Consider the following 16,261-nt stretch of genomic DNA (forward strand, 5'->3'; position numbering starts at 1 on the left):
TTGCAAAATATAACAGGCATTTAACCTGTGAATCAGTTTTCTCATAAATCAACTGGAAATTGCAGTATTTAGTTTGCAAGGTTGTTTTGAGGTTCAGTAAAATATAATTTATATAAAATGCTCAGTGCAAACCTTGGCATGGAGAAGTTGTACAAATATGAGACTATATTACTTCCTGGTCTACGTGGGCTAGGTAAAGGGGAGTCCAGATTAGGCAAGAGGCAAAGAAAGGCATTATATCCTCAAACATATTACTTTACACATATGAGTTTCACAATTTTTTAAAATTTATTTTATTATTTTTTGCAGAGAGGAAGGGAGAGGGATAGAGAGTTGGAAACATCGATGGGAGAGAAACATCAATCAGCTGCCTCTTGCACACCTCCCACTGGGGATGTGCCCACAACCAAGGTACATGCCCTTGACCGGAATCAAACCTGGAACCCTTTAGTCTGCAGGCTGATGCTCTATCCACTGAGCCAAACCAGTCAGGGCAAAGTTTCACAATTTTATTTTAAATACTGCATTACCTTTTAGCATTTGAGTTTCCTTTCTCATGAAATGAGGAGCTTGATCAGATGATTTAAGTTCTTTTAGCTATAGAATCTCTGATCATAATAGAAGTAATATACATGAAAGATGCAATGATATGAAACATTTTGCCTTATCCCACCACAAGTCCAAGTTTCTAGCTCCAGAATGTGGGGTGAAAGCAGGCTTACAGTTGTAAATGTGAAAAACAGAGTTTATTCTTGCATTATTATTAATTAACTAGAGGCCCGGTGCACAAAAATTTGTGCACTCGGTGGGGAGGGGGGGTCCCTCAGCCCGGCCTGTGCCCTCTAGCAGTCTGGGACCCCTCAGGAGATAACGACCTGCTGGCAGAGGGCAGGCCCAATCCCTAGGTGCAGCCCCTGGTCGGGCTCAGAGCAGGGCAGATTGGGGAGTTGGGGCGCCGCCCCCTGTCATGCAGAGAGCAGGGCGGATTGGGAGGTTGCGATGCCACCCTCAGTCACGCTCAGGGTAGGGCCGATTGGGGGGTTGGGGCACCGCCCCCTGTCACACTCAAGGCAAGGTCAATGGGGAGGTTGCGGCGCCACCCCCTGTCACGCACAGAGCGGGGCCCATCAGGGAGTTGAGGAGCTCCCCCCTGTCACGCAAAGAGTAGGGCCGATAAGGGAGTTGGGGCACCACCCCCTGTCACGCACAGAGCAGGGCCCATCAGGGGGTTGGGTAGCTCCCCCCTGTCATGCACAGAGCAGGGCAGATCAGGGGGTTGGGGCATCACCCTCTATCACCCACAGAGCAGGGCCGATCAAGGGTTTGGGGCGATGCCACTGTCACACTCAGGGCAGGGCCGATGGGGAGGTTATGGCTCTACCCCGTCACACACAGAGCAGGACCCATAGGGGGGTGGGGGGTTGTGGCCCCGCCCCCTGTCACACACAGAGCCGCAGGGTGATCACGGGGTTTGGGCGCTGCCCCCTGTCACACTGATCCCGGTGCCGGTAGGCCTCTCAGCTCTGCTGATGCCGGTGCTGGGAGGCCTCGCGGCTCCGATGATCCCAGTGCTGGGAGGCATATTACCCTTTTACTATATAGGAAAGAGGTCTGGTGCACGGGTGGGGGCCGGCTGGTTTGCCCTGAAGGGTGTCCTGGATCAGGGTGGGGGTCCCCACTGGGGTGCCTGGCCAGCCTGGGTGAGGGGATGATGGCTGTTTGCAGCTGGTCACACCCCCTTCAGGGTGGGCGTCCCCACTGGGGTGCCTGGCCAGTCTGGGTGAGGGGCTGAGGGCTGTTTTCAGGCTGGCAGGTGACTGATGCTCTGAACTACTCCTTTTTTTCTTTTTTTTTTTATTCTGGGCCAGCTTTAGCTCTGGCTCCAGCTCTGAGGCCTCTGCTGCTGAAAGCAGGTATCTTGTTTGTTTGGGTGCTATAATCGAAAGACTGTATCAACTCCAGCTCTGAGATCCCGGCTGGCTGAAAGCAGGTTTCTGGGGTTTTGTTTAGCTTCTATATTTGTAAGAATGTTTCAAACTGCAAGCTCAGAGGCTGGCAAGGCAGGCGGGGAACGTTGCAGTCCTCCATCACTGAAGCAAACAAGCCTCATGTTAACTTTAAGCTGCCTGGCTGCCGGCGCCATCTTGGCTGGCAGTTAATTTGCATATCGCTCTGATTAGCCAATGGGAAGGGTAGTGGACGTACGGCTAATTACCATGTTTCTCTTTTATTAGATAGGATGACTAGAGGCCCAGTGCATGAAATTCATGCACGGTTGGGGTCCCTAGGCCTATCCAGCAATCAGGGCCTATTAGGGCCATCTCACCCAGTCCCAATTGGTGCCGGGTCAGCCCGGGCCTGCCGTCTACCAGCCAGGGCCTGGGGGCCTTTGGGCTGGGCCTGCTGGGACCATGGGAGATTTGCCAGCCTGGGTGGGAGGGACCGGGGGAAGTTGGCTGGCCGTGAGAGGTTGTCTGTGGGAGCACACTGACCACTAGGGGGCATCACCTGCATTGAGCATCTGCCCCGCTGGTGGTCAGTGCACATAATGGCAACTGGTTGGCTGGTCATTCCAGTTGTTCAGCCCTAACGGTTGTTTAGACATATATATATATATATATATATATATATATATATATATAATTATCATTATTATTATTATTATTTTCTATATGCAGAACTATAAACCTGATTTTACCCCACACTCTAGTTCCATTAAATATTCAGGGATTTTTACATTGTATATTTCAGCCTTAGATTACTAGCTTGCTGTCCATCTGGAGACACTGACCATAGTTGCAGGTGGAATGGGTGGTGGGGAGAGAGAAGACTGGGCAAGTAAAGAGAATATTTAATATCCTGGGCCTTTCAAGAAAGAGGCAAGGGAGTTACAGTAGGAGATTGTTGAGGAAGGCTTCTGAGAGCCAGGGGTCTCAAGAAATCTGTGCAGGGAATTGAGTGGTATACCAGCAGGCAACAGAGAATCCCAGTCAGTTATAAGAGAAGGTTATATTTTACTTTTCAGTTTTGAGAGTTTTTATCTTGGTTAGCAATCATGTGGCCAGCAGTATAGGGAGCAATTGGACACTTGGTGAAGTTTTTTTTTTTTGTTTTTTTTTTAAATTTGAGCCAGAATATGTGGGTTTAAGACACATACCTTCCATGTTTTAGCTGTGTGGCCTTCACTGAATCATTTAATGTCTGTGTCCATTTTATCAGTTGTTCACTATTTTATAATTCCTACTTCAGATAGTTTCTCAGATAAATATTAAATAAAATTAAACCATCAACACTTCTCATTATTTTCTGATAAGAATTACCTGGGATTTCTGTCAAATATGCAGATTATAAAGATTTATCCTGAAAAGGTCTGATTCAGTAGATCCTGTTTGGTGTGAGGGAGAGAGTAGTATCTAAATGTCCAAAGTTATTCCTATTATGGGATAGAGATGGAGGAAGTTATTTGCTTGTTTTTGTCTGTTTATTTAGCTGTCTACCTACCAACCTACCTACCTACCTATCATCTGCTTCTTTATTTTTAGTGTGCATTGGGAGCTAATGCAAACTTGGTTTAGAATAATAATCCTGCTAATTATAAACTGATCTATTATTATCATCTATCCTATCTAATAAAGAGGGGGTATGCTAATTGACCCTCACACCATCGCACAGATGGCAGCTCCCACAGCCAATAAGGAGGGAATATGCTAATTGACTGCCCTGCCCTCAAAGATGGTGGTGCCCACAGCCACAAGATGGTGGTGCCCATTCCCCTTAGCCCTGCTGGGGCACCTGACTCTGGAGTCCCCCAGTCTTCCCAGCCCCCCAGCTGTCCAGGGCCAGCCTGAGGTGCAGTCAAGCCTCAGATGGCAGTTGCCCAGCCACCCAGGGCCGGCCTGAGGTGCAGGTAACCAGGGCTGGCTGAGGTTTGCACTGCTGGCAGTGGCATTAGCAGAGATGTGATGGGGGCGTTGCTTGCCCCTGAGGGCTCCCAGACTGTAAGAGGGGGCAGGACAGGCTGAGGGACCCCCTCCAGTGCATGAATTTTCATGCACCAGGCCTCTAGTGTGTATGTATGTGTGTGTGTGCATATATATATATATATCTATCTATCTATCTATCTATCTATCTATCTATATATATATATAAGCAACTGAACGACCGAATGACTGAATAACCAGTTGACTGGTCGCTATGATGCACACTGACCGCCAGGGGGCAGATGCTCAATGCAGGAGCTGCCCCCTGGTGGTCAGTGCACTCCCACAGCAGGAGTGCTGCTCAGCTGACCAGCCCATCCCAGTGGCCCATTAGCCAGGCTGCAGCCACTCACTTCTTCAGTAGTCCTGCAGGTCCAATCTCCTGAGAATTGGCCAGGCACCAATGGACCGGTACTGTCGGCATGATCCTGACAGCGCCACCAGCCTCCTGGAAGTCAGCCTCGGGCATCATGGCAGCTTGAACACTCCACAAAGAAGAAAAGATATAAAAGCAGCCGCCAGGTAGCTCCTGACAACCAGCGTGAATGTCAGCAGGATGGATCCAGATCCTGGGCTGACAAGGGCATCCCACCACCTGCCTGGAGGGCCGATCGCATCCTGGGCCCCACCCACAACCCTCAGGACAGGTGCCAGATACAGGGCTCATGGCTGGTGAGCGCCGCTGTGGTGGCATGATCTCTCTCGAAGAGGACTGACTGAGTGCGAGCCAGGCAGGTGCAGCAAGGCCAAGATGAGTGGGAGCAGCAGGCGGCATTGGACTGCCAGTTTCAGCCCAATCCCTGCAGGTCACGCCAACGTACCCCACCCGTGCACAAATTTGTGCACCGAGCATGTAAATAATAAACCTCAATATGGTGGAGAGAGAGAAAAATGGAGAGAAAGAGAGAAGAGGCAAGGAGAAAGTCACAGTATATAGTGTTATGAAGTTAGGAGCATGTCAACATCATAAATATTTAAAATAAATGCAACACTTTCTCATATACTGTGTTTACAAAGATATAACTGCAAAAATACCACTTTAATAATGTCGCATATGCCAGATATTTAAGCCTTGTGGTCCATTAAATTTATTGTCTTTTATTTGGTTAAAACTGAATTAATAAAAAAATGAGATATTTTTCTTTTAAATTGCAAGTTAGTAGGCAAATTGCTTTTGTGTCTCCAAAGTTCCAAGAGCCACAGAATACTTTTGCTCATTCATTTTCTAGTTAGTTGCTTTGAGTTACAAAGTAGTACATATGTGACTTATTACCAGCAAGAGGCCTGGTGAAATTTAGTGAACTACACTGAAGTATTAAGAATATTTTACTGTTCCCCTCATGCACTGAACTTTCCTTTAAGTAATCACCTAAAAAGTGCTAAAAAGAACTTGCAAGGGCATTTCTAATTGTATGTAGCATCAATGGTCCTCAAGTCTACTTCCTTTTGGTTGCCATTCTGAATTTGGTTTTTCTAAGTCTTCTGTATATGAAAGGGTATAGTTCCTTCAGCAATCATCTATGCATGAATTATTAGCATGAAGCATTAATAGATAACTTCATATGTCAGACCTAGCACTTTTCACATCTTGCATATAAAATGCCTAAATAACTATATATGCCTAATTGATTGTTTCATTCACCCATAATTCAATAGCCCAACATTTTATCAGAAGGAGTAAGCCTACTAGGAATAACAAAATATAAACATCATATTCTTTAGGTACTTGTAAGAAATAATCTATCTACACTAATAAAAGAGAAACATGGTAATTGGCGTACGACCGCTACCCTTTTCATTGGCTAATCAGTGAGATATGCAAATTAACTGTCAGCCAAGATGGCAGCCGGCAGCCAGGCAGCTTGAAACTAACATGAGGCTTGCTTGCCTCAGTGACGGAGGATCGTTGGAGGAAACCAACGTTCCCCGCCTGCGGCTGCAGGCCTCTGAGCGGGCAGTTTAAGAAACATTGTAACAAATACCGCCGGACTTCAGCCAGTAGATTCGCAACTTCAGCCAGCAGATTCGCAACGTTGTAAGCAAAGGCCAGAAACCTACTTTCAGCCGCAGAGGCCTAAGAGCTGGAGCCAAGCCTCAAGGTAAAGCTGGCCCAGAATAAAAAAAAAAAAGAAAAAAAGGAGCGGTTGGGAACTTCAGTCACTCCCAGCCTGAAAACAGCCCTCAGCCCTTCACCCAGACTGGCCAGGCACCCCAGTGGGGACCCCCACCCTGATCCAGGACACCCTTCAGGGCAAACCAGCCGGCCCCACCCATGCACCAGGCCTCTACCCTATATAGTAAAAGGGTAATATGCCTCCCAGCACTGGGATCAGCATGACAGGGGGTAGCGCCCAAACCCCTGATTGCCCTGCAGCTCTGTGTGTGACAGAGGGCAGGGCCCCAACCCCCTGAGCAGCCCTGCTCTGTGCCTGATAGGGGGGAGCTCCCCAACCCCCCCCCCCCCACGGGCCCTGCTCTGTGTGTGATAGGGTAGAGCCATAACCTCCCCATCGGCCCTGCCCTGAGTGTGAGAGTGGCGGTGCCCCAACCCCCTGACGGGCCCTGCTCTGTGTGTGACGGGGGCAGCGCCCCAACCCCCTGATTGGCCCTGCTCTGTGCATGACAGGGGGTGGCACCGCAACCTCCCCATCGACCCTGCCTTGAGTGTGACAGGGGACGGTGCCCCAAACCCCCAATTGGCCCTACCCTGAGCGTGACTGAGGGTGGCATCACAACCTCCCAATCTGCCCTGCTCTGTGCATGATGGGGCGGCGCCCCAACTCCCCAATCGGCCCTGCTCTGAGCCCGACCAGGGGCTGCACCTAAGTATTGGGCCTGCCCTCTGCCACCCGGGAGCAGGCCTAAGCCAGCAGGTCATTATCTCCCAAGGGGTCCCAGACTGCGAGAGGGCACAGGCCCGGCTGAGGGACCCCCCTTCCCCCTGAGTGCACAAATTTTTGTGCACCGGGCCTCTAGTATATATATATAAAAGACTAATATGCAAAGTGTCCCCTCAGGATTTTGACCAACTGGGAGTTCAATTGCTCACTGTGACCTGTGCTGACCACCAGAGGGTGGCGCAGAATAAAGGAAGGCTCCAGCTGGCAGCCAGCAGCCAGCAGCTAGAAGCCAGCAGCCAGCAGCCAACAGCTGCTAGAGACACTACCCGTGCACAAATTTTGTGCACTGGGACTCTAGTTATCATATAAAAGGTTCTAGTAATACGTTATGGGATTCTAAGGCCTGTGACACCACTTCTAGATATGTATATGTATGCGCATGAATTTACATATTAGTGCAAATTTGCAAAAAAGACAAATTATCTTCCAATATCTCCTACTATAAGGCATTAGCAGTTTTCAAAACTATTTTCCCTCCTTCTCTTCCTCTCTCTTCTTGAGTAATCCATTCCTCCTATGAAGAGTGCAGCATTAATAAATAAATAAATAAATAATAAAAATACTAGTGAAATAATTTTTTTGTCCTTTTAGAAGTTTAGATGTTTTAAAAAACCATCACAGTAAGAGGAAAACTTAAGAATGACTTAACAGAGGTAGAATTTTCAACCTCATTGTAATTGAGTAGAGAACATTTTGAAGTGAGAGGGTGAGTAGTCTTTCTGGCTTTTCTTGAAACATGACAGAGCATTTGACAACTGTTCCTTGGTAGATATAACCATGGTCCTTTGAAACAGACTGTGTAGGACAGGAGAGGGGCATTGAGGCAGACAGACTATATTTATAGAATTATTTGTGGAACTAGCCCTGTACTTGTATTAACCCTGAACACTCTTACACTCTTTTTCTAACCCTCTGTTTATTCTGCTGCTCAACTATATACTGTTGCAGCACTCCTAGAGCACTGAAGACATTAGTTTTCCTTTCTTGGAAGATTTTCTGCATATTTTCTCTACCCAATGGTGACTTGGTAGTGATTTTCCTTTGGAATGACCCCAGGACCACTCAAAACTTAGTGTTCATTCTTAGAAACTTATGTCCTGGCAAAGCTCAGCTCTTGGTTTGTATTCTCTACTTGGTTCCATAATAAAGATTTTAGAAGACATTTATGAACCTTGGTTATTCACTATTTGCTTTTGATGCACCTGAAATCTTTCTTTCTTACTAACTGATTTCTGAAGGGTTATAAATTCTCACAAGTAGAGAATACCAATTATGGGCCCTGTGTAGAATGATGGCTTTATTGAGAAGCGTTGTAAATGAAGTCTCTACTGGGTGTGCCACCTTCCTCCACAATTCAACTCAAAACTCTTCAGAGCTTCAGATTTTTAGTCCACCATGTAAGGAACTTAGAAAGTATCACTCCAATACTTATAACAACAATTATGACAATAACAAACTGAACAAACCAAAAATAATCAACAACTCTTCTTTGATCCATCAAAAATTTGAAATCATGGGCAAACTGTGATTGAAGAGACAAACAGGTAGATATAGGTAATCATAGCTTGTTGTAGAAGAAACCACCACTACAATCAGTATTAGGGCAGGAATTATAACTGTAATTGATGAATTGCTTAAAGTTCACTGTGGACAGGCTTAAGAGTTAAAAAAAATTCACGGAAGCACAGTCTTAGTGAAACCCACATACTTTCATGAGTTTTACCTCAAAGAGTCCTTTCAGCTACTCATGGGGAAGATTGGAAAAAAAGTTCCTTGTGCTTCTGGCAGGGGAAGAAAAAAAGTAGCCATTTTGAAATATGCCCAGAACATTCTGTTTCTATTAACAAGAACAGCCCTTGAAGAAAAGTATTTTGCAGAGCCTACTAACCAAATGGGGTTTATCAGAATATTGTCAAAATGTCAGTTCCTTCCAACTTGATCAATAGATTCAATTTAATCTCAATCAAAATCTCCAAAAAGTTATATTTATTTTTAATTTGTTTGTTATTGAATTTATCGGGGTCATATTTGTTTATAAAATTATATAGGTTTCAGGTGTACACTTCTACAATATATCATCTGCATATTGTATTGTGTGTTTACCACCCCAAGTCAAGTCTCCAATAAACTATTTTGACAAACTGATTGCAAAGTTGATATGGAAAGGCAGAATAGCTAATACAACATTGAATAAACTAAGTTGAAGGACTGACACTACCCAAATTCAAGACTTACTAGAGTAATAAAGCTAGAGTAATCAGGATAGTGTGCTATTGGCAAAAGAACTGACAAATAGATAAATGAAACAGTGGAGAGCCAAGAAACAGATCCACATAAATATAGTCAACTGAAATTTGACAAAGAAGCATGAGCAATACAATGGAGCAAAGATAGACTCCTTAATAAATTGTACTGGAACAACTGGACATTCACATGTGAAAGAAGAAGAAAAAGAAGGAGGAGGAGGAGGAGGAGGAGGAGGAGGAGGAGGAGGAGGAGGAGGAGGAAGAGGAGGAAAGAACAAGAAGAGGATCTAGACACAAACCTTATACCCATGAAAAATTTAACTCAAAATGGGTCATAGAGCTAAACACAAAATGCAAATCTCCTAGAAGATAACATAAGAGAAAACCTAGATGATCTTGGGTCTTATAATGATTTTTAGATATAATACTAAAGACACAATCTATGAAATAATTGATAATCTAATCTTCATTAAGATGAAAAACTTTGCAAAAAACAATGTCAAGAAAATGAAAAGATGAGCCACAGCCTTAGAGAAAATATTTGCAAGAAAATCACCTGATTAAAAACAAAACAAAACAAAAACTGTTATTGAAAACTAGAGGCCCAGTGCACAGATTCGTGTGGAGATCCAGCTGAAACTGGCTCTCCAACATTCCCAGAGGAGTCCTAGATTGTGAGAGGGCAGTTCTCGGGTGACGTGCCCTGAAATCAGGCTCCCTCCTCTCTGGTTCTGGGTGTGTCATCTGAGAGCCACAGCTGCCAAGTTACCACAGCTTGGCAGCTCCTGCATGGAGCGTCTGCCCCCTGGTGGTCTTTGTATGTCATAGCTAATGGACGGACGGTCGAACAAATGGTCACTTAGGCTTTTATATAGATACTAGAGGCCCGGTGCACAAAAATTTGTGCACTTGGGGGGGAAGGGGGGGGGTTCCTCAGCCTTTACTTACATTTATTTAATTGATACTCATGATCACTCTTTTGTAGATTCCTAATTTTAAAAATGAAGCTGAGATTTTTAAAAAGTTTTAATAACTTATTCAATATTATACAACTAGTAAGCTGTACGACTAGATTTGAACACAATTAAAGCAATGCTGATCCTCTTTGAATTTCTATAGTATAACATACTTTTTTTTCATCTTGACTTTCCTGATGGAACAATGTGCATAAGAACATGCATCTTCATCATAATGGTTATTCATTCCTCTTGGCTTCTGCACTAAGTCAGGTTGCAAACTATGTTAAATATGCTGCCATGTAGATATATTAACTCCTCCCACAATTTCTTTCTTACTGATACCTTAGTAGATAAGGTAACTCTGTGGTCAAGAACCACTACTGTGGAGCATTTCATTTTCAAAGGGAAAAATATATCCTATTTGCCATTAGTAAACCCTAAGCTTTAATGTCACCATCACATATGCTTATCATCCTTAGTTACTGTGATTAGCATACATCTTGAAAATTTTTAGTCTGAACATCAACTTTCATCTTGTAGATGAAAAAGGACATTTTTATCTTCTAATCATGAGTCTTGGTCACAGCTTTTGCTCTTCCAGATACAGATTCCCTTGAGGAATAAATGTGTATAATAACTGCAATTTTCATTCCCATCACATGTCTTCAAACACAGAGCCCTGAAGATAGGCTCTGCCTTAACATTGATTCATGACTGCTGTTAATACCTACAGTTACGATTTGGCACACGAGGTTTCAACTTCCGTTAAAATACTGAAACTACTGCCAAACAGGTAGAATGGTAGAGTTGCTGCTTTAACAAGAGAGACTGCTAGACTCATTTTGACAAAAAAAAAAAAAAAAAAAAAAAATCTAAGGTTTGTATTGTGCTTTATTTAAGCAGCTGAATTATAAAGCTTAGAATTTCATGTGCAAGTGTCAGTTTCACAGATGGTCAATGTTTTAGCTTTCTTCCTGCTTCACAAGCTTGCTCACAACATATGTCTTTGTCTTGCTTCGTTTCTTAGTCTCTGGAATGCCAATGGTGATGCTGAATTCTGATGATTCCTCACCGCACAATAAAATTAGGGATTCTTCTTTAAAGCTTTCAAGATATTGAATGACAATGAAAAAGGAGGCTGCTCAAGGTTACTATTACACCAAACTATTACTGGGAAAGAACATAGCATAGCATTATAAGAATCATTCTCAGAAGGAGCACTCTATGTGGCTGAGGAAAACTTTGAAATGTTGGAGTTGATGTCACAGTTAGAGTAACATTCCAAAATGCAGGTTTGAGAAATAACATATGACCCATCTCTCAGCCACCATTTAGAAAAGCTGGTTAAGTGTAGGCTGTTAGATGTTATTTAAACATATTTTTAATCATCTCATCTGTGATAATGATTTTATGCTCACAAAGGAAAATTTTCTTATTTTCCAAAGACATTTTGAAATACATAGGACTAAAATGACCTATTGTCTGTGTAATTTTCTTTAAAATACATCAGCAAATAAAATAAATGATGCAAATATGATAAAATATTAACAGTTGTTAAATGTAAAGCATTTATATCTAGACATTTGATGGATCTTTTTATATCATAAAAAAGTGAGAGAAAAAATTTGCCGAATGAGGTACAAAAATTAGGGAAAGAATGGAATAGTTCAGGGTAACAGAAGAAAGGGCTAACGGTCATGATCTTTCTCTTTCCTTCCCTAGAATATGAGTCAGATTGCTGTCTAAATAAATATTGAACAAATACTTAAGGAATATATTTTAAGAGATATTAAATTATGTACCTGTCTGAGAACTTGGTCTATACAATAATTCTTCATATGTCTATAGGTCAGAGACTCAACCCCTGGCAGAGGACCAAGACCTATGAAGTAAAGTAGATGGGAGAACATCTACCATATAATTTAAAAGAACTTCCCCTAGAATGAGTTTAAATGGAAAGATACTATCTCTATATATTTCAAGTTTGATAAACTCAAAATACAGCAGTGTGGATCCATTTTTAAATTTTCCCAAAAGGTAGTACTACTGTTTCACTGACTGTTTACAGTGACCACTTACTTTTTTTTAAACGTCATTATTCACAGAATAATTTGTTTAAAAGATAGGAGAGTACATTTTTGTAAGGATTTTATGCAAAATGATTGATTTTTTTTAAAGTGTGGTAATCGGAAGTACTCATCAGTTATCTGAAAAATGTTCATAATCCTATTACATCATATTGTAAAATAAATTATGTAAAGTGATACCATAAACCAAGAAGACACTGTTTGGGGAATATTGTTGAGGCGTTGACCAGATCTTTTAAATGTCTATGTGTTTTTTTTTCAGTGATGTGGAGTGTGTTTCTATCCTTGAGAATTTTATTTTGGTTTCTCTTATTACTCTTATTCCTAGTCCTCCTTATCCCCCACAACCCCACCACACTTTTTCCTCTACCACCTTCTCCTTCATTGTTAGGTAATTCAGCATAGCATTTTTTTTTTGAAAAGCTAACTGGAAATATACAGTATTTCCTTGCAGATTAATCTGTATGTGCTAAGGAAAGCAACAAAACTGAAAAATACTTCTCTCTCCCTCTTTCTCTCTCTTTTACACAATTTCAAGGGAGCAATGATGACAAAATACATTCATTAAGTATTTGTTCAATATTTATTTAGACAGCAGTCTAACTCAGTAGAAAATGAGCTAATCAACTATACAACTGAGAGTCAGAAGAGAATTCAAATAGAGGTTGGGAAAACTGAGACCAGCTGGATATTTGATATTATCATTAGTGATGATAAATACTTCCTGTTTATCAAAATTGTCTTAAGTGAAATAAAAAAGAAAGTTCATGATCTTGGTTAGTATTGGTTCAGATTAGCATTTCCTTGAGTAGCTTCAAAGTTGATGCAATTTAAAAATTAGAAGGCAGGTGGCTCCGTGGCGCGATGGATAGCGCATTGGACTTCTAAAAATTAGAAGGTAAAACTTGGAATAATCCTTCAAATACAGATTATTTAAAACAGAATATTAAACTTGAATCCTGGTAAAAACAAGTTTAATAAATATTCTTTCTTTATTAATTATAATTTTGAGTTTCTTCTTCAAGCTCTCCTTTACTATTTCAAATGGAATTCGAGCTGTGAGCATTTGACTCTATAAAGAAAAAAATAATAATCAAGACAAGTATATATTTTCTCATCAATAAAAACATGTTTTTTCATTGTGTTGGGAGGAAGAAAACAAAGAATCTAGCTACCACACTCTCCTGATCCAATATAAATTTCAGCATGACCTGATAGCAAGTTCTGTTTTGTTATTAATTTGATAATATTGAATTGAAAAATAATTTTTCTAACCCTTCGTAGAATTGGCTCAAAACATTTAACATCATTTTTGGTTGAAATACTTCTAGATAAAGAAAAAGCTTAGATTTCAGTTCTCACAAGATTAGGAAAAGAAAGAAATAAAAAGAACAATATTCTTGAGCTAGCATTCTGACCTTACAGCGTTGTATCAGAGTATCATTAACGAAATTGTTTAAACTGTTTTATCACATACAACCAGCAAAGGAAAGAAATAACAAAGGCAATAGTGTCCTCTATCTTTCTACCTACCTGCCTATCTCTTTATATCTATCTTCAGATATGCTTATAAGTACACATTTTTTAAAAAGTGAGGCAAGATTTGAACAATGTAGGAAATTATAGGAAACTGTACCAGATGGCAAGAGCTATAGAGGAGAGAAGTTCTCTCACCTTCGATGGTGAGATTATATGTATCAACAAATCCCTAACACATATGCTTTTTTCAAAATGTAAGACCATAAATAGACTTTTGAATTTAGGAAATAAAATTTCACGGTAATTAAGATGAGAAATAGTCATTATCCATTTGGATTCATTCCAGTTCTCACAAGGGCAAATTCCTAAACTGCCATTTTCTTTTCACATTATAGATTCTGGCACCAGGGCAAGATATTAGGATTTTAATGCCTTAATATATTCTATGAAATATACTAGTGTGCTTTACTATTTTGACCTTTTGGCACATCATATTTTGATTCGAATGGCCATTTCACTCTTTGCTCTCCAGCTCAGGGAGGCCATAAAAGAGCCAAATGAATGGATTGACTATAGCTAGTCACAATACAGAATACTGAAAAGGTCATTGGATCTCATCGGCTGTGCTATTATTCATGGAACATACAGGAACTTAAATATTTGATACCATAGTCTTGTGACAAAGAAATCCAAGAAAAAAACTGAACCAAGAATCACTTCCCATGGCAAAATTGCACCATAATTCAAGAATGAGAACTAGCAGAAGCCTAGTACAAGGAAAAGAAATAATTTTTGCTTTGTTCATCCCCCCCCCTTTTATTTTGTAAGATATACCTATGAGCACATATTCTCAAAAGGAAAAGAAGTTATAGAGGCAATCCTAAAAATTTTAAGGGAGCAGCCTGAAATTAACATAACTCAGGGATTGAGATTTCAGCAGTATTTTCCAAGTTTCTAGGTCATGTTCACTTATTTTCTAGAGAAGAGATTAGAGGGCTACACTCCAATAGAAATATTAAAAAAAATGTTCAATTTAAGGTAATATGGTGAAATTCCCAAGAGGATACTTTCTCTAATAGAAACTTAAAACATTTTTCCACCTATATATCATACTAAGTAGCCAGAGAAGTTCCAAATCCCTTACTCACAAGGTAAATTCTTAGGTGGTTCACTAACTACCATGTCTGATAAAGCAACATTTATTGCTGCCAATATTTTGTTATTTTAGTTAAGTAAAATCAACCATTGAAAATAAAGGAACTGTGCATCAAGTTGAAGAGACATGAAGAAGCAATTCATCAAAGCAGAAATACAAATCAACAATGAAATCTTTGACAAAAAGCTCAATCTCACTAGCAATTCTTTAAATGCATTTTAATAGCAATTATATTAATTTTCCACTATCAATTATTCAAGAACTAAAAAGGAAGACATTGCCTTGTATTTGTGAGAGTGAGAAAAATGGCATTGTAATCTTTGTTAGGAACATATTTTAATAAATCTTTGTTCAAAAACATTCAAAATATGCACAGCTTTAATCAGCAATCCAGCCTCTGAATTTCATCCTAAGGAATAAGTTAGATATGTGCAGTGACTTCCTATATAATAAAAGCCTAATATGCTAAGAGTTCAACTGTTCGACTGTTTGACCAGTCACTATGACACACATTGACCACCAGGGGGTAGACGCTCCGACCAGTAGGTTAGCTTGCTGCTGGGATTCGGCCTATCTGGACTGGGCAAGAGGGGCAGAAATGCCCTGGATCCCTCCTGCGGTCCCTCCCCACCTGTGATCATGTACCAGTCGGGTCCCTCGGCCTGGCCTGCACCCTCTTGAAACCCAGGACCCCTTGGGTGATGTCAGAGAGCTGGTTTCAGCCCAATCCCCGCAGGCCAGGCCATGGGACCCCACTAGTGCATGACTCCGTGCACCGGGCCTCTAGTATTTAATAATGTTAATCTCAATATTATTAATAAGTAAAAAACTGAAGACAAGAAGAGATGAAGTAAATTGTATTCTGTTTACATTATTTAGCTTAAGGAAATTCTTAAGGCCTTTACAACCTGTTCATGATATGTTGGTTATGGGGGGAAAATAAGTAGCAACTTAATATCTTGAGTACGTTTCAAATTTTGTAAAGTGTTTATGTATGCATGTAGGGTTGTATTATTGTATGAAAATCTAATTTTAACAGTGGCTAAGTAGGTGATTACATGATGATATACTGGGTGATTTTGTGTGCATGTGTTCATATGTAGGAAAAAGTCTTGTAGAATAAATACCAAAATGTTCACAGCAGTTAATTTTGAGAGATAAAATTATAATTAGGGATAATTTGTGTATGTATATGTGTGAGTGCCTGCTTTTCTGAATTTTCTCAATACTCTATAATTAATGTATTACTTCTTTGAAAACTGAAGAAAACACCATTTTTTCAAAAAACAGCAGCAACCAGGAGAGATTTATTCAAACAGTGATAAAAATCAGAAAAGAAGAAGGGGATCACAGTGATTCTTTAGAGAAACATCAGATTTCCTTGGGAAATGTGCCACTCCCTTTACTGAATTGTCCTGTTTCCACCCAGGGCTAGTTTTCTAGGGTGTGTGGGA

Source organism: Myotis myotis, unplaced genomic scaffold (assembly GCF_014108235.1).
Source record: "Myotis myotis isolate mMyoMyo1 unplaced genomic scaffold, mMyoMyo1.p scaffold_m19_p_3, whole genome shotgun sequence".
Lineage (NCBI taxonomy): Eukaryota > Metazoa > Chordata > Mammalia > Chiroptera > Vespertilionidae > Myotis > Myotis myotis.